Source organism: Staurois parvus, unplaced genomic scaffold (assembly GCF_062004578.1).
Source record: "Staurois parvus isolate SC_StPar_1 unplaced genomic scaffold, SC_StPar_1.0 ptg000223l, whole genome shotgun sequence".
Lineage (NCBI taxonomy): Eukaryota > Metazoa > Chordata > Amphibia > Anura > Ranidae > Staurois > Staurois parvus.
Window position 1 is genome coordinate 552,321 of NW_028318019.1, and position 26,725 is coordinate 579,045.

The 26,725-nt window shown below is 47.2% G+C and overlaps 1 protein-coding gene across 1 annotated transcript in view; it reads right to left on the reverse strand.

Moving 5' to 3' along the window:
* LOC149460642 (uncharacterized) overlaps positions 1-26,725 on the reverse strand; it is a 108,760-nt gene that overhangs the window by 4,598 nt on the left and 77,437 nt on the right.

Below are 26,725 nucleotides of genomic sequence, written 5' to 3' on the forward strand. Positions count from 1 at the left end.
TTGTTTCTATGTGTTTATCAGATGATGGGGGATCTAGGTGGATCCTCCGTACTGCTCTCTCCTTTACAATAAAGTCTCCTCTTACCCGGTGATGTGAGGGGCGGCTGATTGTCCATCATGACGTCCTTGTAGAGATCCTTGTGTCCTTCTAAATACTCCCACTCCTCCATGGAGAAATAGACAGTGACACCCTGACACCTTATAGGAACCTGACACACACAATGATACAGTCACCATCCAGACACATCCCTTGTCTGTTACTGGAGAATGTCCCAGAATTCCCGGCACCGCTCACCTCTCCTGTCAGCAGCTCAGTGATCTCTCTGGTGACTTCTAGAATCTTCTTCTTCTTTCTCTCTTCTATCAGGGAGGGAGGTGGAGGCAATGTGATGTCATATGATCTCCAGACTTCACAGGAGGAAAACTCTACATCTGAACACAAATAGTCACATCAAATGATATTCCCAGAATCCTCCTCACCTCTCCATTCAGGTCTCCATTTTATTAAAGCCCCACTTCAGGCTGAGGTATAATTCCCCCCCACAGGACCCCCACACTATGCAGGTTAAAAAGAATTCTGACATCATTACATACAACACAGGATCTACAGTTCTGTTTTGCTTATGAGGATGCCAAGGGTCTCCCACATCCTAAGACCATAGAATAAAAAGAAAGGAGCCAAATGGAAGGACATTGGGAGGAGGAGCTGTGAGGTCAGTGTGATGTCATAGGATTCTCTGACTCTGGATGGAGGGACATTGGGAGGAGGAGCTGTGAGATCAGTGTGATGTCATAGGATTCTCTGACTCTGGTTGGAAGGACATTGGGGGAGGAGCTGTGAGGTCAGTGTGATGTCATATGATTCTCTGACTCTGGATGGAGGGACATTGGGGGGAGGAGCTGTGAGGTCAGTGTGATGTCATAGGATTCTCTGACTCTGGATGGAGGGACATTGGGAGGAGGAGCTGTGAGCTCAGTGTGATGTCATAGGATTCTCTGACTCTGGATGGAGGGACATTGGGAGGAGGAGCTGTGAGATCAGTGTGATGTCATAGGATTCTCTGACTCTGGTTGGAGGGACATTGGGGGAGGAGCTGTGAGGTCAGTGTGATGTCATAGGATTCTCTGACTCTGGATGGAGGGACATTGGGAGGAGGAGCTGTGAGGTCAGTGTGATGTCATAGGATTCTCCATTCCCCGCCACTTATAAAAGTGGTATATTCCATTAGTATAGACTGATGATGTGAGAAGGTGACACATCACCACAATGAGAAGAATGTTCCGGCCCCGGAAGTGGGGGATGTTCTGCCCCTGAAGGGGTTAATCTGGGTTCACACACTATATATGTGTGTATCATCATCTGCTGGAGATAAAAGACGTCACAGTGACTATGGAGGAAGAGGATGGACATGACTATGGAGGGAGAGGACGGATGTGACTATGGAGGAAGAGGACGGACGTGACTATGGAGGAAGAGGACGGATGTGACTATGGAGGAAGAGGACGGACGTGACTATGGAGGAAGAGGACGGACGTGACTATGGAGGAAGAGGACGGACGTGACTATGGAGGAAGAGGACAGACGTGACTATGGAGGAAGAGGACGGACGTGACTATGGAGGAAGAGGACGGACATGAATATGGAGAAAGAGGATGGACATGACTATGGAGGAAGAGGACGAACATGACGGGGGTTACTGGGTGTAAATAGGAAATAACATCTTATTACCTCTTCTGCTGCCACTTTCAGCAACGTCTCCTCTCTGCTTCCTCCCAACTCACCTCTCACCTGGAGCTTCCTGTCTGTCTTCCATAGACACTTCCTGTCTGGGCAGAAGTGAGATCCCCACCTTGTGGAGCTCAGAGGAACTGCAGCCCCGAGAAGCGTCTGGTAGTGTGACCCCGGCCTTGTGCTGGGTGTGTATGGACTGTAGATCCTTGTGTAGGGGAGGAAATGACTCCTATCTGTGAATGCTGTAACCTGCTGACTGGCATCTCCTGTGAAATCTGACACTTGCACTGGATACACACAAGGCAGTCAGGGATTTCAGCCCCTCCCTTCTCCTCTCAGACTGTAATACAGAGAGAGCCAATCAGAAGAGGTATTAAAGGAGCCAATGACGGGGACTTTCTCAAGCAGGAGGTGCAGCTGCAAAGCATTGTGGGATATGCAGTCCTGGAAAGAAATGGCCTGATAAGCTGGTATGAGGGATGGAACTACAGAGACCAGCATGCTTAGTGAGAGCAGCGTGAAGGACTCCATCTTGTTTTTCCTGAGGGGAGGCAGTCTGCATGTGGCAGGAGACAGTCTGGACCTGGCAGAGAAGTGCTCAGGGTCAGTTCACTCCATGTTTAGGTATCCGCATCAGTCAGGGAACATCCAACCTGAGAGATGTGGCCTACAGTACAGTGCCTACACCGACAGTGTGAAGGGCTCATCGTGAGGTGACCACAGGAGCCGGTCATTTCCAGGACCATGGTTTGGGCCTTAGTCCCAGGATCTGGTGAGAGGGATTTTGCCCCCTGGCAGATGACAGGAACACGGCACACAGAGACATGACACTTCTCCCATACTCACCAGGCACTGGGTTGTGTAGATGGCTCTGCTATACAGACACAGTGTTTGCTTTGCTATACAAATCCTGCCACGGGATTACAATGATACTTTACCATAGGAGTGTAAGTGCACCAATGAAAGTGTCTCGCTGAAGACCCCAACATTCATCCTGTTACCAAGAGACTGAAGTTACTGGTGCCATACGGGCACGCGCATGCGTATTCAGGCCTCTATATTGCATGGTGTGGGAGGGAATAGCTCTACCTTGGAAAGTAGCTATGAAGCATCAGTTGGGCGCAGTGTTTGCCTATTGGGCTTGTGGTGTCGGGGGTTAGAAGGGAGAAGTCTGACACAACAGAGTCATCCTTCTGCTCTCCTCCTGCTTGGACATCATAGAGCTGAGTTTATGTAAAGGGGTTTAGACCCACTTTGAGGGCGCCATGTAAGTGTTTCCTCTGCTCTTGGGGTTATTCATGGTTGGATTCCCTGAAAGCAGCCTGAGTGTAAAAGTGAGTTATATTGCTTCCGGTCTCAGGATTTGCTGTTCTCTTGATTCACTGAACGTATACCTGTTGTTCATGTTTATTACTTCCCATAGAGGTCTTACAGTAAAGCTGATCTCTGTGTTTATTATACCGTGTGTGCTTTTCATTGGTCCTTGTACTTCACTATTGTCAGGGGTGTCAGTTGGGGCTGAGACAGTTCTTGGGGTTGGGAGGCAGAGTGCTGGAGTGAACATAAGTACCCCCTTTGGGGGGATCACTACACTGATAGAGGGGTCATCTCCACTCCCACCAAGGGGGACAGAAATATATGACTGCCTAGTCCAGCCTTCCTCAGCCAGGGGTCCTCCAAAGGGTTCTCGGGGTTCCTTCAGCAATGAATTCCTGTGTGAATCTGTCAGATTACAAGTCCCCATTATCTGGGTAAGGGGGTGTCAATCATCGCACGTCCCTGACATTTATAAATCTAGAGAAGAGTTTTAAATTGCCAACAAATTACATTTCCCTCCCGGATTCCTTTTTACACTCAGCCGATGTGGGGCCGCTGCATTTTTCGAAGTCCTGCTTGTCACATTTTTAGTGCAGGTTTGGTGTGGTAAAAAAAAAAGCCACACAAAAAATGCACCTCCCCATTGAAATCAATGGAAAACATGGCAAACCACATCAAAAATGCACCTGCCTTGTGTTTTTGGTGCAGTTTGTGAGTCACATGCATTGCCTGCACTTGTTGGGGTCAAACAGCCTCATTCACTTCAATGGGTCACATTCAGCAGGAGCTACACCCACCAAAAGTGACATCTGGGGGATAATTCCTGCTGTGACTGCGAAGACAACCATCACTACTGGGATATGTGTAGACACTGCCCACTGCCTCTGCAGATATAGGGGGCAGTAAAAATTCAGCTCAACTGTGAGGCCTAACAATATAAAGGAAAACTCTGCTTCAAAACTAAATAAGTGTGGGGTTCCCCTTTAATATCCATACCAGTTCCTCATCCAACATTAGGAGAAGTATGAAGATGAAGGGGAACTCCACTTCAAAATGAACTAATGATAACACGGTGTTATCTTATTGACAAATGGTGGGTCCCCCATTTACCCCAGTAATGGTTGGCTCCCCCAAACTCCATTGTAATGGTGGGTTCCCCCACACACCCCAGCAATGGTGCCCCCTCGCGCACACACCCTGGTAATGGTGAGCCCTCCCGCACACACCCAGGTTATGGTGGATTCCTCCATACACATAAGTAATGGTAGGTCCCCCTGCATAGCCCAGCAATGGGGGTTTTCCCCACACACCCTGGTAAAGGTAGGTCCCCCCACACACCCCTGCCGTGGGCCCATTAGCACACCTAGGATCGGCACATGGGGTGATGCCAGTTAGAGGGGTGGGAGATTAGTGAACATTCTCTCCTGGATCCCCCCTTCCTTCATTGAACATTTACTCCTGGATTTCCACTTCCCACGGTGAACATTCACTCCTGGATTTCTCCCTCCTGGAGTGAGCATTCGTTCATGGATCTCCCCTTCCTTCAGTGAATGTTCACTCTTGGATCCCCCCTTCCTTCATTGAACATTTACTCCTGGATTTCCACTTCCCATGGTGAACATTCACTCCTGGATTTCTCCCTCCTGGAGTGAGCATTCGCTCATGGATCTCCCCTTCCTTCAGTGAATGTTCACTCCTGGATCCCCCTTCCTTCAGTGAATGTTCACTCCTGGATCTCCCCTTCCTTCAGTGAATGTTCACTCCTGGATCCCCTTTCCTTCAGTGAATGTTCACTCCTGGATCCCCCTTCCTTCAGTGAACATTGACTGGTGGATATCAGAGGATGGGGAGACGTCAGAAGTCCATCAGCTTCATCAGATGACAGGGGGGGAGTCAGAGGTCCATCAGATTCATCAGATGAAAGGAGAGACATCAGAAGTCCATCAGCTTCATCTGAGAATGGGGAGACATCAAAATGTCCATCAGCTTCATTGTAGAACAAGGGAGACATCAGAGGTCCATCAGCTTTATCAGAGGACAGGGGAGTCATCAGAGGTCCATCAGCTTCATCAGAGGACAGGGGAGTCATCAGAGGTCCATCAGCTTTATCAGAGGACAGGGGAGACATCAGAGGTCCATTAGCTTTATCAGAGGACAGAGGAGAAATCAGAGGTCTATCAGCTTCATCAGAGGACAGGGGAGACATCAGAGGTCCATCAGCTTCATCAGAGGACAGGGGAGTCATCAGAGGTCCATCAGCTTCATCAGAGGACAGGGGAGTCATCAGAGGTCCATCAGCTTTATCAGAGGACAGGGGAGTCATCAGAGGTCCATCAGCTTCATCAGAGGACAGGGGAGACATCAGAGGTCCATCAGCCTCATTGGAGACAGGGGAGACATCAGAGGTCCATTAGCTTTATCAGAGGACAGAGGAGAAATCAGAGGTCTATCAGCTTCATCAGAGGACAGGGGAGACATCAGAGGTCCATCAGCTTAATCGTAGGACAAGGGAGACATCAGAGTTCCATCAGCTTTATTGGAGGACAAGGGAGACATCAGAGTTCCATCAGCTTTATTGGAGGACAGGGGAGTCATCAGAGGTCCATCAACTTTATCAGAAGACAGGGGAGACATCAGAGGTCCATCAGCTTCATCGTAGGACAAGGGAGACATCAGAGTTCCATCAGCTTTATTGGAGGACTGGGGAGACATCAGAGGTCCATCAGCTTCATCGTAGGACATGGAAGACATCTGAGGTCCATCAGCTTTATTGGATGACAGAGGAGTCATCAGAGGCTGTCACAGATCCCACCCACATGCACACGGCCACAGCGACTAGCTAACAGAGGCGTGCATGTTTGGCCATGACTTGGTGTAAAGAGGGAATGAGGGGGACTTATTTTGTCACAGCCCGCACTACCTCTCCTCTCATATTAGGACCCATGCAGTTTATGTTGTCTATATGGAGGAGGTGTAGGGTTAGATTCATCGTAGGCTCTAAGTGTTCCCCCTTGACCAACATCATTTTTAATCCAAGTCTCCCAGATAGTCTGGCCATTGGTCGAGTCCGTCCTTGGGCTGAGGTTAATCTATTCCAATTGCAACATTTGGTCAATCCCGTAATTCACAACCTTAAATCCTTCCCTGACATTCAAAAAGCTGCTCGCATTCCACCCCATCAGTATTTTATCTACAGATACAACACATTTTTGCCTCCAAAGCCTCTTCTCTGACTCTTGAACAACCTACCCCTTTAGAGCATATCTGCATCCAAGGCCCACACCACCGGGACATCATTTCCGCTACGTATACATTGCTTGTAGATGTCGCCCTTTTTCTATTGGTTCTCCCCTTTATATGTGTAAATGGTCCCGTTTCCTTCAATGTGATATTGGGTTGGATCAATGGAGTAGGATTTGGGAGGCCTCTTCTAAATCTTCTGTGTGTAATGTGTACAGAAAATCCTTCTAAGACCCCCTTGTTTTGGTATCGGACCCCTGAGGTTCTCCATGATAGTAACCCGAATGTTTCTTCTGTTTGCTGGTGTTGTGGGATGGAAACTGACACTCTTTTCCACATTTTTTATGATTGCCGGTCCATTGCGCCCTTTTGGAGGAGGTCCTTACCCCATTGTGGTTACTTCTGTGGGCTCCTGTCCCTTTTGAGCCCATTTACTTTCTGTTGGGTCTACCTTTTCGGGTCTCTCTAAATGTGCGAGGAAACTTTCCACCTGCATGAGGGCAGCCAGGAGAACCATTCCCATGCATTGGCTGTCTTCTATGTCCCCCATGTTACCGGCACTGATGAAGGTCAGAGCAGAAATGAGAAAGTTGGAGTACCTACCTGCTTTACACCCTGCTACTGTCCCTGTGCTGGAGGCAGTTCAGGACCCACGGGACACCTATGACACCGATCTGTCTGCTCCAATCGTTTGTGATTGATGGCCATGTCACTGTTTTGTATTGACATTGTATGTTCTTATGTACCTCTCATCTATGAGCTGCTTTATCAGCCTTCTCTCCCTCTCTGCTTTTATTTTACATTTACCTTTGTGACTGCTTGTTGTAATGTGTGACATAGAGAGGGAAATGGGTGCTAATAGGCTGCAGGAGATCTGCTGAGACATAGAGAGGGAAATGGGTGCTAATAGGCTGCAGGAGATCCGCTGAGACATAGAGAGGGAAATTGGCGCTAATAGGCTGCAGGAGATCTGCTGAGACATAGAGAGGGAAATGGGAGCTAATAGGCTGCAGGGGATCTGCCGAGACATAGAGGGAAATGGGAGCTAATAGGCTGCAGGAGATCTGCTTAGACATAGAGAGGGAAATGGGTGCTAATAGGCTGCAGGAGATCTGCTGAGACAATGAAATGTGTATGAAATGGATGGATGTGCAGACACTCCCAGAAGATGATGTCATTATGAGTGGATTGATATATATTTTTGCATTGTCCCCCCCAGAAGGATCAGGTTTGGCGGGATCGCTCTCATTAGCTATACATTTGTATTTTGTGTTCTGTGTTTGTAAGACTTTTCTATATGTAATAAGAGATGTTTGTTGAACAGTTGGTTACATAAGAGTTACATTTATTTCTTCTTCCTTTATTCAGTAATGTTTCATCTCCCGTAGTATCCCTGTAAGGTACATATTATACAGGAAGGGGGATTATGGGATGGATCTCGGGGCTGCAGTTCCTCTGAACTCCACAAGGTGCTGATCTCACCTATACTCACACAGGAAGTCTCTATGGAATGCAGACAGGAAGTGATGTCAGGTACAGACAGGAAGTGATGTCAGGTACAGACAGGTAGTGATGTCAGGTACAGACAGGAAGTTCCAGATCAGAGGTGACGTGGGAAGAAGTATAGAGGAGACGTTGGTGGAAGTGGCAGCAGAGGAGGTAATAAGATGTTATTTCCTATTTACAACAAATATATATAAATCTGAGGCTCTTTTACAAATGTTGGGGGCTTTAAAAAAATTAAAAGAGTTTTATAGCAATTTAAATGTGTAATATGTGTAACATTGTTCTGTTTATCTCCTCCTCCCCTCCCCCGCTTGTCTCCAGCACTGCACCCGGGGACTAGCAGAGAGGGGAGAGACCTTGCAGTGTAATGAGAACTGATTGGCTGCTCCTCAGAAAAGGGGAGTGTCCGGCTTATCCTTTCTCCCTTTCACACCCAGAGCCATTTTTTGCACACGTTTATAAAATCATTTTAGGCCTGAAGATGACATAAAACCCCCAAAATATCGATTTTCTGAAAGTAGAGACTTTAGAGAATAAAATAGTGGCAGTTCTAATTTTTACGTCACAAAATATTATCACAAAGTCTATGAAATGCCAAATTTCATTAAAAAAATACACTTAAGCTGATTTCAGGGCACAAAAAGCAATAAATGACCCATTTATGTGTAAAAATATAAAAGCCGAGGTTGCAGCGAGTAAATAGATATCCAACATGTCAAACCTTAAGTTGTGTGTGCTGAAATGGTGACAACCTTTAGTCCCGGTATTATCTATAGGTGACACATTTATAGCCCCTTCTAGGTCATCAGTATAGAGTACGGAGGAGGTCTGCTCCTAGAATTATCCTCTCATTCTGGTGTGACCGGCGATATGTAACGTGTATCACAATCAATGTTATCACGTGTAGGCGCTCCAGCGTGTGCTCTTACGTTTGGGTGCGCATATGTGGGGGTGGGGGGCCTCAACATTTTTTAAGGGGAGGAGTTATGTACTTGGGTGTAACTTTAATTGTTTACAATTAAAAAAAACATTTTTACTTAAGGGGACAAAGTCCTCTATGAAATGACTTTTGATGACAGGTTCTCTTTATTGAGACATCCAGGGTCTAAAAGACCCCCAATGTCTTCCCTGTACTCCATTGGATGTAATGTAGTGCACATCGAACCGCATTACATTCTTTGCCGGCCTCGATGGTCGGGAAATCTGTCATAATGTCACTTCTGGGTCAGGACAAGAAGGGAGTGAACATGTCCGCTCTCCTCCATCCCCTCTACCCTCCGACACCCGCTGACCCGGGCCCACAGATGGGCAAGCAGAGCCGGGGAAGCATAGTAGGTACAGGAGAGGTTCACACACACGGGGTGGCAGAGGCTGGCACCTGAAAGGAGAGCCCTGCGGCTTGCCCTCAGCAGGGATAAAGATTAAACACAATACTTGCCCGGCCCCCAGAACTACATGTCCCGGGCGTCGGGTGATGTAAAGTGACCATCCCTGCATGATGAGCCGACATTGACCTCACAGCACTGCCTCAGAGCAAACTAGTCATAGGAAGGATCAGATTTATCATTCCTTGTCTGCAGATCTAAAACTCATCAAAACCAGTTCAGAGACCAAACAAACCCAACAGAGAAAAGGGGCCCCGGACCCCAAAATTGTAGTAAACACTAAACAGTCCAAACAAAATGTCTTCCCATGGGGGGAGTAGTTCTTCAATGTTCATCAACCCTCCTATTCCCCCCTCACATCCTATTATTGTGTGACCAATACCATCCAAATCATTCTTACTTTCATTTCCCAAAGTTATCCGTCTACAAGGAGACCTGTATAGATCACATGATGGCACCAATGAGGATGGAGGAGGACTGGAGTCACATGACTGAGAAGATACTAAACTTCACCCTGGAGATCATCTACCTGCTGACCGGAGAGGTGAGGATTCTGGGAGGTCACATGACATCACTCTCATCTCTATTAATAAAACACAGACCTGACCGGAGAGGTGAGGAGGATTCTGGGAGGTCACATGACATCACTCTCATCTCTATTAATAAAACACAGTCCTGACCGGAGAGGTGAGGAGGATTCTGGGAGGTCACATGACATCACTCTTGTCTATTCTGGTCAATAGACCATTTTATTTTTGCACACATTTAGATGATGTCAGGTGGTTGATATTGTTTTATTTGTCTTCTGATCTGTAGGATTATGTTGTAAAGAAGAAGTCTAGTGGGGAGCCAATCTCAGGAGGATGGAGCAGAACCCAGAGCCTCACCATGGTGCCTCCATCTCATTCTCTGATACCTGAGAGGGAGAAAGAGCAGAAGATTCTGGAACTGACCACCAGGATGGTCCATCTGCTGACAGGAGAGGTGAGCGGTGCCGGGAATTCTGGGACATTCTCCAGTAACAGACAAGGGATGTGTCTGGATGGTGACTGTATCATTGTGTGTGTCAGGTTCCTATAAGGTGTCAGGGTGTCACTGTCTATTTCTCCATGGAGGAGTGGGAGTATTTAGAAGGACACAAGGATCTCTACAAGGACGTCATGATGGACAATCAGCCGCCCCTCACATCACCGGGTAAGAGGAGACTTTATTGTAAAGGAGAGAGCAGTACGGAGGATCCACCTAGATCCCCCATCATCTGATAAACACATAGAAACAATGGATTCAGTCAGTGTGTGTGTTTCCTACAGATGGATCCAGTCATGGGAACCCACCAGAGAGATGTCCCCGTCCTCTGTATTCCCGGGATTCCACACAGGAAGGTCACACCATCCCTCACCATCATCAGGTAGATGATGACAATTATTGGTAGTTGTGATTTATACACAGCATGTTTGTTACAATGAATGTTTTATTATATCTTTCAGAGTGGAATCCTCGGGGATGATAATATTGATGTTAAAGAAGAGTATAAAGAGGAGGATGAGGAGTATGGAGTGATGGAGGAGTTTTCAGAAGGACACAAGGATATGATGGAGCCACCTAATACCAGGAACCCACCAGAGAGATGTCCCCGTCCTCTGTATTCCCGGGATTCCACACAGGAAGGTCACACCATCCCTCACCATTACAAGGTTGGTGGGATGGAGAATCTAGAACATGGACTTGTAGAGACTATGGGGTCCAATCACAAAGCGGTATCTTCCCGTATCCCAGTATGTAGTAAGATGCTGCATTCTGTTTTTTAGTAGTGAATCCTGCGGGGAATTTACCACTGGTGTCCATAGCAACACTTGTAAATAGCTTGTTGTTATGGAGAGGGCAGCCACCAGTGTCCCCAACAACCAGTAAACAAGGAGCAGACAGCTGCCAAGTTCAAGGTCTGGTATGGATTTTGAGGGGAACCCCGATGACAAAATAATACAAAAAGTGTGGGTTCCCCTCCAAAATCAATACCAGACCCTTAGTGAGTGCCCACCTTCCTCCTGAACCATAACAGGCCACATACCCTCAACATTGGGTGGGTGCTTCAGGGCAGGGACGCTCTGCCCTCCCAAAAGCACCTTGTCCCCATGTTGATGGGGACAAGGGTCCCTTCCCCACAACCCTGGGCATTGTAGTGTAGTGTAAAAAACCACTTGAAGATATTTTTGACAAAACAAAAATAAAGAACAATATCCCCCTGATGTAGATTCATCGATGATCCAATCACAATACTCGCTGTCATCGCTGACTCGAAGAAAAAACAAAGCTCTCCTCCTGCTGTCTGACAGCTCCGCCGCCTCCCACTTCTAAATAAACTAAGGAGTGCTACCACCCTGTGACATCACTGGGTGGCCTTGCCCTCTTGTGACGTCACCAATACAACATGCCCCGGTCAGTGACATCACCAATACAACATGCCCCGGTCAGTGACGTCACCAATACAACATGCCCCGGTCAGTGACGTCACCAATACAACATGCGCTGGTCAGTGACGTCACCAATACAACATGCCCCGGTCAGTGACATCACCAATACAACATGCCCTGGTCAGTGACATCACCGAGTGGCACCGTCCCTTAGTATATTTAGTGGCAGGAGGCAGCAGAGCTGTCAGACAGAGGGGAGTCTTCATTGGGAGCGGAGCTTTTCTTTCCGAGTCAGCGGTGACAGCGAGCATCGTGATTGATGATGGATCTACACCGGGGGGACATTTTGCTTTAGTTTTGCTTTTTTAATAAAGGACTTGTCAAAAACTGCCTGCTGTCTATTTAACAGAATACTTTTTGGGGGTGAATAATTAGGGGTACCATGTACCCCATACTCATTCACATGGGGTGAGGGATCTGAGGGCCCCCTTGTTAAATTTTGTAAGTCCTCTGCCTGCAAACCCCCACAGCCACTAGCGTGGGTTGTGGGGAAGAGTCCCTTGTCCCCATCAACATGGACAAGGTGATCTGGAGGAGCAAAGCCCCCCTGCCCCAGAGCATCCACTCCATGTTAAGGGCACGTGGCCTGGTATGTTTCAGGATGGGGGGGTCACTTGCTCATCACCCCCATTCCTGACCTGCTGGGCTGCATGCTCAGATAGGGGTATGATATGTATTTCTTTCATTTTGGCAAGGGGTCCCCCTCAAAATCCATACTAGACCCCGCCAAAGGGGGAATCCTATGCTATTTTCTTCATATTTCATTGCCGGTAATTCTTTTTTTTATATTTATTGGTTTGTTAGGACGTGGCGTCCGCTCGCTCCCTAACAACCATGTTGTTTACTGGTTGTTAAGGATGCCAGCGGCCGCCCACTCTTTACCAAGCAGTACACATTTCCTGAATGCCGCATGTCTCCACCACTAATTAATGACCGCATGCATTTCATTCTTTATTTCCTTCTGTGAATGTAACGCCTGTTCATGCGGTATTTACTGAGCGTGTTCAGTGTTTGTGGTCAATACCGCAACACGGGATAGGAAATGGACAGTTTCAGGATGGCATGCGGTATTTAGGGGAAATGTACCGACATATCACATGTGATCTGCTTCTGTGAAGGGAGACAATGTGTGGATTTTGTGTGTGATGTCACAATCATAAATCTTACATTTTACAGATGATATTTTCTCTCATTTTCTTGATTTAGAGTGGAGATCCAATCGATATAGAATTTGAGGTGAAAGCAGAAGAAGAAGAGACGTATGTGAGGGATGATCAGCAGTCTATGGAGGAGGATGGAATAACGGGGACATTTATAGAGGAGGACACTCCTACAGAGATCAGCACAGGTGGGTCATGAACACTAAATCCATTCCTCCACCCATACTGCTCACTGATTGGTCCAGAGTAGGGCGGGGACTGGGTGATATCAGCCTGTAATCCCCTGGTCACTTTCCTGAGCTGTGTTCCCCGTCCTGTATTCCTGGATTTCTCTCGCATAATCTTCCTTCTCTGTGCTGCAGACACAATTTATGTATCTAGACTGGATTTATGGAGGTTCTGGGGTTCAGCTGGCAGCAAAATGTTGATTTTTACTCTAAGCATTGCATAATGTAGGCACCCAGGACATGTGACTGGGGTCTCCTGCCTTGTGCCTGACTCTTCCAGGGGACCTTCTCTGTTATCTGCTGGCTGTGCCGGGTGGAGGGATATGTCTGTAGTGTCTCAGACCCAAGTCACTGAGTGCAGTCTCAGGAGATGGGAGGCAGCGGTGTGGGACCTACATAGTTACATAGTTAGTCTGGCTGAAAACAGACATTCCATCTAGTTGTACCATTAAAAATAAAAGTTATAATCCGACACCCACAGCTGATCCACCAGAAGGAAAAAACCCAGCAAAGCACGATCCAATCTGCTCCTGCAGGGGAAAAAATTCCTTCCTGACACCCCGAGATGCAATCGGATATTCCCTGGATCAACTTTCCCTATAAATGTTATATCCAGTTATATTCTGTGTATCCAAGAAAGAATCCAGGACTTTCCTACAGCAACCCCCCCTTATGTATTATACATGGAGATCATATCCCCCCCTTATGTATTATACATGGTGATCATATCCCCCCTTATGTATTATACATGGAGATCATATCCCCCCTTATGTATTATACATGGAGATCATATCCCCCCTTATGTATTATACATGGAGATCATATCCCCCCTTATGTATTATACATGGAGATCATATCCCCCTTATGTATTATACATGGAGATCATATCCCCCTTATGCTTTATACATGGAGATCATATCCCCCCTTATGTATAATACATGGATATCATATCCCCCCTTATGTATTATACATGGAGATCATATCCCCCCTTATGTATTATACATGGAGATCATATCCCCCTTATGCTTTATACATGGAGATCATATCCCCCCTTATGTATTATACATGGAGATCATATCCCCCCTTATGTATTATACATGGAGATCATATCCCCCCTTATGTATAATACATGGATATCATATCCCCCCTTATGTATTATACATGGAGATCATATCCCCCTTATGTATTATACATGGAGATCATATCCCCCTTATGTATTATACATGGAGATCATATCCCCCCTTATGTATTATACATGGAGATCATATCCCCCTTATGTATTATACATGGAGATCATATCCCCCTTATGTATTATACATGGTGATCATATCCCCCCTTATGTATTATACATGGTGATCATATCCCCCTTATGTATTATACATGGAGATCATATCCCCCTTATGTATTATACATGGAGATCATATCCCCCTTATGTATTATATATGGAGATCATATCCCCCCCTTATGTATTATACATGGAGATCATATCCCCCTTATGTATTATATATGGAGATCATATCCCCCCTTATGTATTATACATGGAGATCATATCCCCCTTATGTATTATACATGGAGATCATATCCCCCCTTATGTATTATACATGGAGATCATACCCCCCTTATGTATTATACATGGAGTTCATATCCCCCCTTATGTATTATACATGGAGATCATATCCCCCCTTATGTATTATACATGGAGATCATATCCCCCCTTATGTATTATACATGGAGATCATATCCCCCCTTATGTATTATACATGGAGATCATATCCCCCTTATGTATTATACATGGAGATCATATCCCCCCCTTATGTATTATACATGGAGATCATATCCCCCCTTATGTATTATACATGGAGATCATATCCCCCCTTATGTATTATACATGGAGATCATATCCCCCCTTATGTATTATACATGGAGATCATATCCCCCCTTATGTATTATACATGGAGATCATATCCCCCCTTATGTATTATACATGGAGATCATATCCCCCCCCTTATGTATTATACATGGAGATCATATCCCCCCTTATGTATTATACATGGAGATCATATCCCCCCCTTATGTATTATACATGGAGATCATATCCCCCCTTATGTATTATATATGGAGATCATATCCCCCCTTATGTATTATACATGGAGATCATATCCCCCCCCTTATGTATTATACATGGAGATCATATCCCCCCTTATGTATTATACATGGAGATCATATCCCCCCTTATGTATTATACATGGAGATCATATCCCCCCCTTATGTATTATACATGGAGGTCATATCCCCCTTATGTATTATACATGGAGATCATATCCCCCCTTATGTATTATACATGGAGATCATATCCCCCCTTATGTATTATACATGGAGATCATATCCCCCCCTTATGTATTATACATGGAGATCATATCCCCCTTATGTATTATACATGGTGATCATATCCCCCCTTATGTATTATACATGGAGATCATATCCCCCCTTATGTATTATACATGGAGATCATACCCCCCTTATGTATTATACATGGAGATCATATGCCCCCTTATGTATTATACATGGAGATCATATCCCCCCTTATGTATTATACATGGAGATCATATCCTCCCTTGGGATCTTTAATATCAGACCCGATATTGTTTATAAATATATTAATAAGTTGGGGTCCCAACAATGAATCTTGGGGTACCCCACTAATAACACTGAACCTTGGGGTACCCCACTAACCCCTTCCATACCGGGCACTTCTACCCCCTTCGTGCCCAGGCCAATTTTCAGGTTTCAGCGCTCTCACACTTTGAATGACAATTGCACAGTAATGCAACATTGTACCCAAACTAAAATTTAGGGGTATCTGTACTTTCCTGACATTTGGGGGATATCTGTACTGTCCTGACATTTGGGGGATATCTGTACTGTCCTGACATTTGGGGGATATCTGTACTGTTCTGACATTTGGGGGATATCTGTACCGTCCTGACATTTGGGGGATATCTGTACTGTCCTGACATTTGGGGGATATTTGTACCGTCCTGACATTTGGGGGATATCTGTACCGTCCTGACATTTGGGCGATATCTGTACTGTCCTGACATTTGGGGGATATCTGTACTGTCCTGACATTTGGGGGATATCTGTACTGTCCTGACATTTGGGGGATATCTGTACCGTCCTGACATTTGGGGGATATCTGTACCGTTCTGACATTTGGGGGATATCTGTACCGTGCTGACATTTGGGGATATCTGTACCGTTCTGACATTTGGGGGATATCTGTACCGTTCTGACATTTGGGGGATATCTGTACCGTTCTGACATTTGGGGGATATCTGTACTGTCCTGACATTTAGGGGATATCTGTACCGTCCTGACATTTGGGGGATATCTGTACTGTTCTGACATTTGGGGGATAAATATACCGTTCTGACATTTGGGGGATATCTATACCGTTCTGACACTTGAGGGATATCTGTACCGTCCTGACATTTGGGGGATATCTGTCCTGTCCTGACATTTGGGGGATATCTGTCCTGTCCTGACATTTGGGGGATATCTGTACCGTTCTGACATTTGGGGGGATATCTGTACCGTCCTGACATTTGGGGGATGTCTGTACTGTCCTGACATTTGGGGGATGTCTGTACTGTCCTGACATTTGGGGGATGTCTGTACTGTCCTGACATTTGGGGGATATCTGTACTGTCCTGCATTTGGGGGATATCTGTACTGTGCTGACATTTGGGGGATATCTGTGCCGTCCTGACATTTGGGGGATATCTGTACCGTCCTGACATTTGGGGGATATCTGTACTGTCCTGACATTTGGGGGATATCTGTGCCGTCCTGACATTTGGGGGATATCTGTACTGTCCTGTCATTTGGGGGATATCTGTACTGTCCTGACATTTGGGGGATATCTGTACCGTTCTGACATTTGGGGGATATCTGTACCGTTCTGACATTTGGGGGATATCTGTAGCGTTCTGACATTTGGGGGATATCTGTACTGTCCTGACATTCTTGGACCTCAAGAAATAAGATTGGCTGTCAGTACTTCAGGATTGATCAATATTCAGATATCTCCCATAGTTTATGATTTAGTCTGTAGGGAAGTTATAGAGTTCAGAAATCCTAATTTGGGTTATTTTCACCAAAGACATGGAGCAGAATACATCTCGGCCTAAATTTATGAAGAACAATTATTTATTTGAAAACTTTTATAACAGAAACAAAGAAAAACATATCTTTATTTAAAAATGTGTGTTCTTTTTTTGGGAAGAAAATGAAGCCATCCATTGTATACAACTGTCATGTGACCTACAGTGATTGGTCACAGCAGGTCACATGGTACAGACAATGGGGCCGGTACACAGATCTGTCATTGGCCGTGTCCGAGGTACATGGCCGGTGACAGATCGCGCCGCTGCACGGTTCTGCGGGCATGCAAACTGCGCATACCTGGATGGACGCCATATGGCTTTCACCCGGAGGGACGAGGTGCTCACCCGGCCACCATCTGGCCATAGATCGGGCAGGAACCGGATAATAACACTGAGCCTTGGGGTACACCACTGATGACACTGAACCTTGGGGTACCCCACTAATAACACTGAACCTTGGGGTACACCACTAATAACACTGAACCTTGGGGTACACCACTAATAACACTGACCTTGGGGTACACCACTAATAACACTGACCTTGGGGTACACCACTAATAACACTGAACCTTGGGGTACACCACTAATAACACTGAACCCTGGGGTACCCCACTAATAACACTGAACCCTGGGGTACCCCACTAATAACACTTAACCTTGGGGTACCCCACTAATAACACTGAACCTTGGGGTACACCACTAATAACACTGAGCCTTGGGGTACCCCACTAACACTGAACCTTGGGGTACACCACTAATAACAATGAACCTTGGGGTTCACCACTAATAACACTGAACCTTGGGGTACACCACTAATAACACTGAACCTTGGGGTTCCCCACTAATAACACTGAGCATTGGTGTACCCCACTAATCACACTGAGCCTTGGGGTACCCCACTAATAACACTGAACCTCTATACCACACCAATAACACTGAACCTTGGGGTACACCACTGATGATTCTGAACCCTGGGGTACCCCACTAATAACACTGAACCTTGGGGTACCCCACTAATCACACTGAACCTTGGGGTACCCCACTAATCACACTGAACCTCGGGGTACACCACTAATAACACTGAACCTCGGGGTACCCCACTAACAACACTGACCCCTGGGGTACTCCACAATAACGCTGAACCTTGGGGTACCGCACTAATAACACTGAACCTTGGGGTACACCACTAATAACACTGAACCTTGGGGTACCCCACTAATAACACTGAACACTGGGGTACCCCACAATAACGCTGCGCCTTGGGGTACCGCACTAATAACACTGAACCTTGGGGTCCCCCAGTAAACACACTGAACCTTGGGGTACCCCACTAATAACACTGAACCTTGGGGTACACCACTAATATCACTGAACCTTAGGGTACCCCACTAATAACACTGAACCCTGGGGTACCCCACTAATAACACTGAACCTTGGGGTACCCCACTAATAACACTGAACCTTGGGGTACCCCACTAATAACACTGAACCTTGGGGTACACTACTGACACCCCTAGACCATTCAGAGTATGAATCATTACCCACTACTCTCTGAATACGATCTTTTAGCCAGTTTTCTATCCATTTACATTCAGATTTTTCCAGCCCATAGACTTTACCTTACACATTAGCCATGTGTACGGAACTGAGTCCAAGTATACCACGTCCACCACCACCCCTCTGTCCAAGTATACCACGTCCACCAACACCCCTCTGTCCAAGTATACCACGTCCACCAACACCCCTCTGTCCAAGTATACCACGTCCCCCGCCACCCCTCTGTCCAAGTATACCACATCCATCGCCCCCCCTCTGTCCAAGTATACCACGTCCACCGCCACCCCTCTGTCCAAGTATACCACGTCCACATCACCCCTTTGTCCAAGTATACCACATCCACCGCCACCCCTCTGTCCAAGTATACCACGTCCACCGCCACCCCTCTGTCCAAGTATACCACGTCCACTGCCACCCCTCTGTCCAAGTATACCACGTCCACCGCCACCCCTCTGTCCAAATATACCACGTCCACCGCCACCCCTCTGTCCAAGTATACCACGTCCACTGCCACCCCTCTGTCCAAATATACCACGTCCACCGCCACCCCTCTGTCCAAATATACCACGTCCACCGCCACCCCTCTGTCCAAGTATACCACGTCCACCATCACCCCCCTGTCCAAGTATACCACGTCCACTGCCACCCCTCTGTCCAAGTTTATCACGTCCACTGCCACCCCTCTGTCCAAGTTAACCACGTCCACTTCCACCCCTCTGTCCAATTATACCACGTTCACCGCCACCCCTCTGTCCAAGTATACCATGTCCACTGCCACCCCTCTGTCCAAGTATAACACGTCCAACAACACCCTTCTGTCCAAGTATACCACTTACACCGTCACATCCAATCTAACCTGTTTCATGATGGTTTAATCGCAGCTCACCTCTACATGTTGTCTACAGTAAACATTTAAGCTTCCACTGATTACAGAATACTAATACTGAGAGTCCTGACCCTTATACTATATAACTTGTACATTACATCCTCCTGACCCCTGCACTATATACTCTATGTTGTACATTACATCCTCCTGACCCCTGCACTATATACTCTATGTTGTACATTACATACTCCTGACCCCTGCACTATATACTCTGTGTTGTACATTACATACTCCTGACCCCTGCACTATATACTCTATGTTGTACATTACATACTCCTGACCCCTGCACTATATACTCTATGTTGTACATTACATACTCCTGAACCCTGCACTATATACTCTATGTTGTACATTACATACTCCTGACCCCTGCACTATATACTCTATGTTGTACATTACATACTCCTGACCCCTGCACTATATACTATATGTTGTACATTACATACACCTGACCCCTGCACTATATACTCTGTTGTACATTACATCCTCCTTACCCCTGCACTATATACTCTGTTGTACATTACATACTCCTGACCCCTGCACTATATACTCCATGTTGTACATTACATACTCCTGACCCCTGCACTATATACTCTATGTTGTACATTACATACTCCTGACCCCTGCACTATATACTCTATGTTGTACATTACATCCTCCTGACCCCTGCACTTTATACTCTATGTTGTACATTCCATAGTCCTGACTTCTGCTCTCCACCCTCCCCCACTGCTATTGTAAGGGACCGCCCGACGGTACCACTAGCACTCCACTGAATAGGCGTTCCCAGAGCACGGAGTCTATAGCAAGGTCAGGTACATTCCAGGTCAATAACTTACAGGGCACAGGATACAAGGAGACCAGAAGGCACTGAATGACAGCTCAGGCCCATTTAAATATCCCGCCCTGCGCTGCCATTGGTGCCCAGCGGGTGGCCGCGGCTTCTACTGCGCATGCGCGAACTCGAACGCAGCGTCCGGCCTGGACCTAGTGCCAGTGTCCCTGCACAGGGCGGCATACTGCGCTTGCGCCGGGACCATCGCTACGGGGATCATGGAATTCCCTGACAGCTATATATACACATAATATGGATTCTCTTTTGTTCCCCCCATTTCCTCCCAGCTGGACATTTTATATCGGATGATGTGATTGGAGCACAGACTTTTACATGGTGATAATAATGTGATAACATCCTCCAACTTTGGACCCTTAAACAGAAAGTGATAATGAGGGAGGAGTCAATACCCCAATGATGGTGGTCTTCAGGATCAGTCCAGTCTTCATCTTGGTTGTTCTCCCCCCATCCTCACTCTCTGACCTCTGGTGGGGCTCAGCCCCGCTGTTCTTCATGACTAAATCATGGAGTAAATAAGGAAGTGCAGTACTTCTTGTGTTGGGAAGATGGCGATGAGTGATAGAGGGGGTGGGGACCCTCGTCCTATAATCCCCTCATCACTGTCCCTCCTATAAAAGACAGTTCTGGTTGTTTCCTCACTCTCTGACTAAGGTCCATGAATAAAGAAATGACCTGGTAGGAGATCAGAGGAGCCATTTCCTAGTTCCCTTGAGGGTGGAATTGTAAGCTCCTCAGAGACCAAGCTGCCTGATGTGGGCGGAGTCCTGGTTTGGGGGAACCAATCAGCTCCTGTCTAGTAATCCTGTTTGTCTTTGTATTTTAGTCCATGGCCGGGAGATGAGGAAAACCTCCAAGGATTGTCTCACTTTGTCTCCAGACTGGAAAGTAGAAGATGAGGACATCACACAGTATAGTCCAGGAGAAAACCCGGCTCCCTCCAATGTCCATCCGGCACCACCCAGTGTAGATGGACCATCGGATTCCTCGTATCCTGAGGAACCTCAGACTGTGCGGGACCGGGCCGGCCTTCCAACAGGGAAGAGGTTTCCCTGTACTGAGTGCGGGAAGGGATTCCATTTTAAATCCCACCTTAATAGGCATAAAAGATCTCACACGGGGGAGAAGTCACATTCTTGTTCTGAGTGCGGGAAATGTTTTTCAGATAAGTCAAATCTTAACACACATCAGAGATCTCACACAGGGGAGAAGCCGTATTCCTGTCCTGAGTGCGGGAAGGGTTTCTGTTCTAAATCCAAACTTAATGTGCATAAAAGATCTCACATAGGAGAGAAGCCGTATTCCTGTCCTGAGTGCGGGAAATGTTTTTCACAGACGTCCAATCTTTACAGACATCTGAGATTTCACACGGGGGAGAAGCCGTATTCCTGTCCTGAGTGCGGGAAATGTTTTTCACAGACGACCAATCTTTACAGACATCTGAGATTTCACAAGGGGGAGAAGAAGTATTCTTGTTCTGAGTGTGGAAAATGTTTTTCACAGAATTCCAGTCTTTACAGACATCTGAAATTTCACACAGGGGAGAAGAAATATTCCTGTCCTGAGTGTGGGAAAAGTTTTTTAGACAAGTCCCATCTTTACACACATCAGAGATCTCACACAGGGGAGAAGCCGTATTCCTGTCCTGAGTGCGGGAAATGTTTTTCAGTAAAATCCAGTCTTTACAAACATCAGAGATCTCATACGGGGGAGAAGCCGTATTCCTGTCCTGATTGCGGGAAATGTTTTTCACGGAAGTGCAGTCTTTTCAGACATCAGAGATTTCATACAGGGGAGAAGCCATATTCCTGTCCTGAGTGCGGCCAATGTTTTTCACAGAAGTACGGTCTTTCGAAACATCAGAAATCTCACATGGCGGAGAAGCCATATTCCTGTCCTGAGTGAGGTGATTGTTCCTCACTGAAGTCCTGTCTTCCTGTACATGAGGGGTCCCACACAACCCTGGAGGTATATTAGTGCCTTGAGTGCGGGAAATGTCTTCTAGATGAATGTTGCTGGACATCCCAGATCTCATGTGGGGAAGAAGCACATCCTGATATACACCTCAGATATACTCCATGGCTGATCTTCATCATGGAAGAAACAGTCCATAAGGAGATGAGAGGCCCCCAAAGACACGGATGAAGTGCAGTAAATGTCGGGGTGCAGAGTGGTCAGTAGATCCTGGAAATGAAGGACACAACTTCAGCCCTTCTTGGGTGTCGGAGTTGCGTTTCCTGATAATGATATAGCGGGTTACAGAGCTAGAAGCCGGGAGAGCCCAGATCTCGTTATCGGGGAACTTTACACAGACAACAAGAACTTCTGAAGTTGATGTCCTTCATTTCAAGGCTCTACAGAACAGTGGTGACCCCGAAGCGTCTCTCTGTCTTCAGTCCATCCTTCTCCCATCCCCCAACAGGAGGGAAGGAGAACTCCGCCCCAAACTAGGGGGAACTTTCCTCTCATTATTTCCCTTGGCTTCTGTGTGGGTTTGGGTGGTTGGAGGAGTGCAGCACGAGAGGGAACACAGCTTGTTGTTCTATGTCTACATATGTGGTCTGGGTAGAGGGGATCCACCGGAAAATATTTCTACTCTTTGATTTTGTACAAATCGTTTCTGTTTTCACTTTGAAGGGCGATATTATGTGTGGTTTGTAAAAGGGATTGGCCCAATAGATACCACCCCACTTAGAGAATAGATGAACTAATATGACCAGCAATCATTCAGCCATGTCACATGTTGGGATCTTTTCTACAATACTTTGTTATAATAATGGAACACGTTGTGTATTGTATTGTACACCAATAATAATGACCCCGCCCCCACATTCCAGACAAGGGATCTTCCTGACCAATCGGATTCCTTCCTTTGTTATTTCCTGATTCTATGATTACAATCTTGTTAGAAGTAAAACTATAATAAAGAATTTATTGAGTGAAAAGAATTGTGTGTGTCGGGGCCACGATGGGGATCTTTGGGGCCCAAACATTTCTCACAGGAGACACTTTTGTTATGATCCGCCAGGTGGTGCCTCTGGCTGCTCACTTGACAGTCCTACCCAGAGTGTGTAGTCTAAGCCCAGTCTGTGCTTTCACCAGGGCCCCTGATGGTGGGGATGGACTTGTAACAGACCAGGGCCAGGTCACGACCTCCGAGCAGGCCCACCAGTGGCAGAGGGAGCCTCCGGGGATGTATGCAGGTACCGGGAGAGCCAGATGTGAGAAGGACGGCAGGACCTAGCAGGATGGCCATGAGCCGTGGTCCCGTGGGGTAAGCGAGGTACCGAATCAGCAGGCTAAGAATAGTCAGGTCACTTGCAGGGTCAGCAGGATAAGTCAGTCCGCAGAATGGTCAAACAAGCCGGGGGTCAGGAAAGGAGAAGGCAGAGTAGTCAGGGCAATCCGGGTCAAAGCACAGGAGAAGGCAGCATAGTCAGGGCAATCCGGGTCAAATCACAGGAGAAGGCAGCGTAGCCAGGGCAATCAGGGTCAAATCACAGGAGAAGGCAGCGTAGCCAGGGCAATCAGGGTCACTAATCAGGTACAGGAACTCAGGATCACAGATAGACCTTGCGGCAATCTGTGAAAGTGCAGGGCATCTTTCAATAGTGCGCCCTGCACTGTCATTGGCCGGCCAGGACACGCCCCCGGGCTGTCATTGGCCGCCCGAGGCGCGCCCGCGGCTCCTACTGTGCATGCGCAGTGTCCTGTCAGTCGCGGCCCGCCGGGATCTAGTGCCTGTGTCCAGCCGTGAGCTGTCGCAAGTGTGCGTGCGCCGGGAGAGGCCCCGCGATCCCTGACAACTTTACAAGCCTTTACAGGTCATCCAGTTTCTGGTTCACCATGAATAATGGCCCAGAGTGCAGGGGTCAGGAGACTACTTCATACAGCCCTGCAAACAACATGCAGTGGTGAGTATGTGATTTCCATCCCAGAGTACAGAGTGTAGTGGTCAGGAGTATGTGATTTCCATTCCAGAGTGCAGTAGTCAGGAGTATGTGATTTCCATCCCAGAGTACAGAGTGTAGTGGTCAGGAGTATGTGATTTACATCCCAGAGTACAGAGTGTAGTGGTCAGGAGTATGTGATTTCCATCCCAGAGTGCAGTAGTCAGGAGTATGTGATTTCCATCCCAGAGTACAGAGTGTAGTGGTCAGGAGTATGTGATTTACATCCCAGAGTACAGAGTGTAGTGGTCAGGAGTATGTGATTTACATCCCAGAGTACAGAGTGTAGTGGTCAGGAGTATGTGATTTACATCCCAGAGTACAGAGTGTAGTGGTCAGGAGTATGTGATTTACATCCCAGAGTGTAGTGGTAAGGAGTATGTGATTTACATCCCAGAGTACAGAATGTAGTTGTCAGGAATGGACTCACCAATAGTGGTGGGACTCACCTGCCTTGTGGTTTGCAGTACCAGGACTGGCCAGCAGGTGCTCTCAGCAACCAGAGGCTCACTTCTGCAGTCCGCCAAAACACCCGAGGCTGATTGCAGGAGGTGCATATAAGGAATGGCCAGACTTGCAATCAGCGCCTTGGTGTATGTTTTCCCAAGAGCCCCTGTACCTGCATTCTGTCTGCTTCCTGTCTGATCCTGCTTGATCCCTGACTCTGATTGAACTCCGCCTGTCCTGACCTCTGCTATTCCTGACCACCCTCCAGTCTGCTCCTTTGGTACCTTGTCTGCCTGATTGTTCCTGACCCAGCCCGTCTGACTACACTTTGCCTGCTCCTTTGTACCTTGCCTGCCCGTTTGCTACCGACCTGGCCTGCCCGACAACACTTAGTATTGTTCTTTTGTTATCTGTTGGGGGTTTTGGTTTGGTTTGTTTGCACTGTGTTTATGTTTAGTCTTGCACTGCATTTATGTATTGTTTAGTCTTAAATAAATTATATTGTTTATACTATATCTGAAGCCTGCGTTTCCCTGCGTCAGTTCACATACCTCTGGTCATACCCGGAGCCCTGACATTACACCAAGGCCAATCCTGACCAGAAGTGGCTGCACAGGGAAGCCATCTTGGCTTGTTGCTGGGAAGGATGGATCTTGATGAGGTTGTGTATTTATCTCTGCTAGTCTTTGATGACAGAGATTATGCTTATCAGACTTTGAAGAAGTATCCCCGGGATCAACTACTAGAGTGCATAAGGATCGCTCATTGCCTAGTAGATCAGGGCACAGAGTTCTCTGAGGTGCAACCATTGATTCAGGTTTGTGCAGAGTTGGTTTCATCTGGTACCCCCGAATGCAGGGATGAATTTTTGCCGCCATTTAGTGCCGACCAGGTAGAGTCCCTGGTATGGTTATTAGAGGATGATGTGGATTACTTTCTGGAGCGTTATTCTGCATGTTCACAACAGGTATTAAGGGACTGTATAAACGCAGTGCAGTCTTTGACCAGACAGGCTTTGTGTAAGCTGAGCTTTGTTCAACCCATACTACAGACATGGTCAGACTTGTTGCACCCAGCCTCAGTCAGCTTGCAACGTCATTCCTCTGCTCAAGGCACTCTTCCTTCATCCCCGACAGCACCCCCAGTGACTGCCCAGTATACTCTGCTAACTACCACATATCAGTCCCCTGCTCCCACTCGTTGCACCTATCCTTTCTTTAACCCTGTAAAGAAGTCCTCTGTAGCAACTGCTCCCTCCTTTGTTCCATCCCCCAGCTCTTCTCTGCCTACAGCTGCTCTATCCACTTACAAACCTGCGCTTACTTCCTGTGCTCCAGTAACTAAAACCAGGAAAAAGCAAAAATTCTTTCCAACCAGTACCATCCTGCCAGTATCCAAACCGGTCAGTCTGCTGTCTGTGAACCCGCCTTCCGTGGTTCAGCCTGGTGCCCCGGCACCCGCAATTCAGCCCGATACCCTGATGCCAGATGACTCGGTGCCCGCAGTCTTGCCAGATGACTCGGCGCCCGCAGTCTTGCCAGATGACCCGGCGCCTGCAGTCTTGCCAGATGACTCAGCGCCCACAGTCTTGCCAGATGACCCGGCGCTCGCTGTCTTGCCAGATGACTCGACGCTCGCAGTCTTGCCAGATGACCCGGCGCCCGCAGTCTTCCCAGATGACTCGGTGCCCACATTCTTGCCAGATGACTCGGTGCCCGCAGTCTTGCCAGATGACTCGGCGCCCGCTGTCTTGCCAGATGACTCGGTGCCCGCTGTCGAGCTTAAGGCCCCGATGACCGCAGTCTTGCCAGATGACTCGGTGCCCACA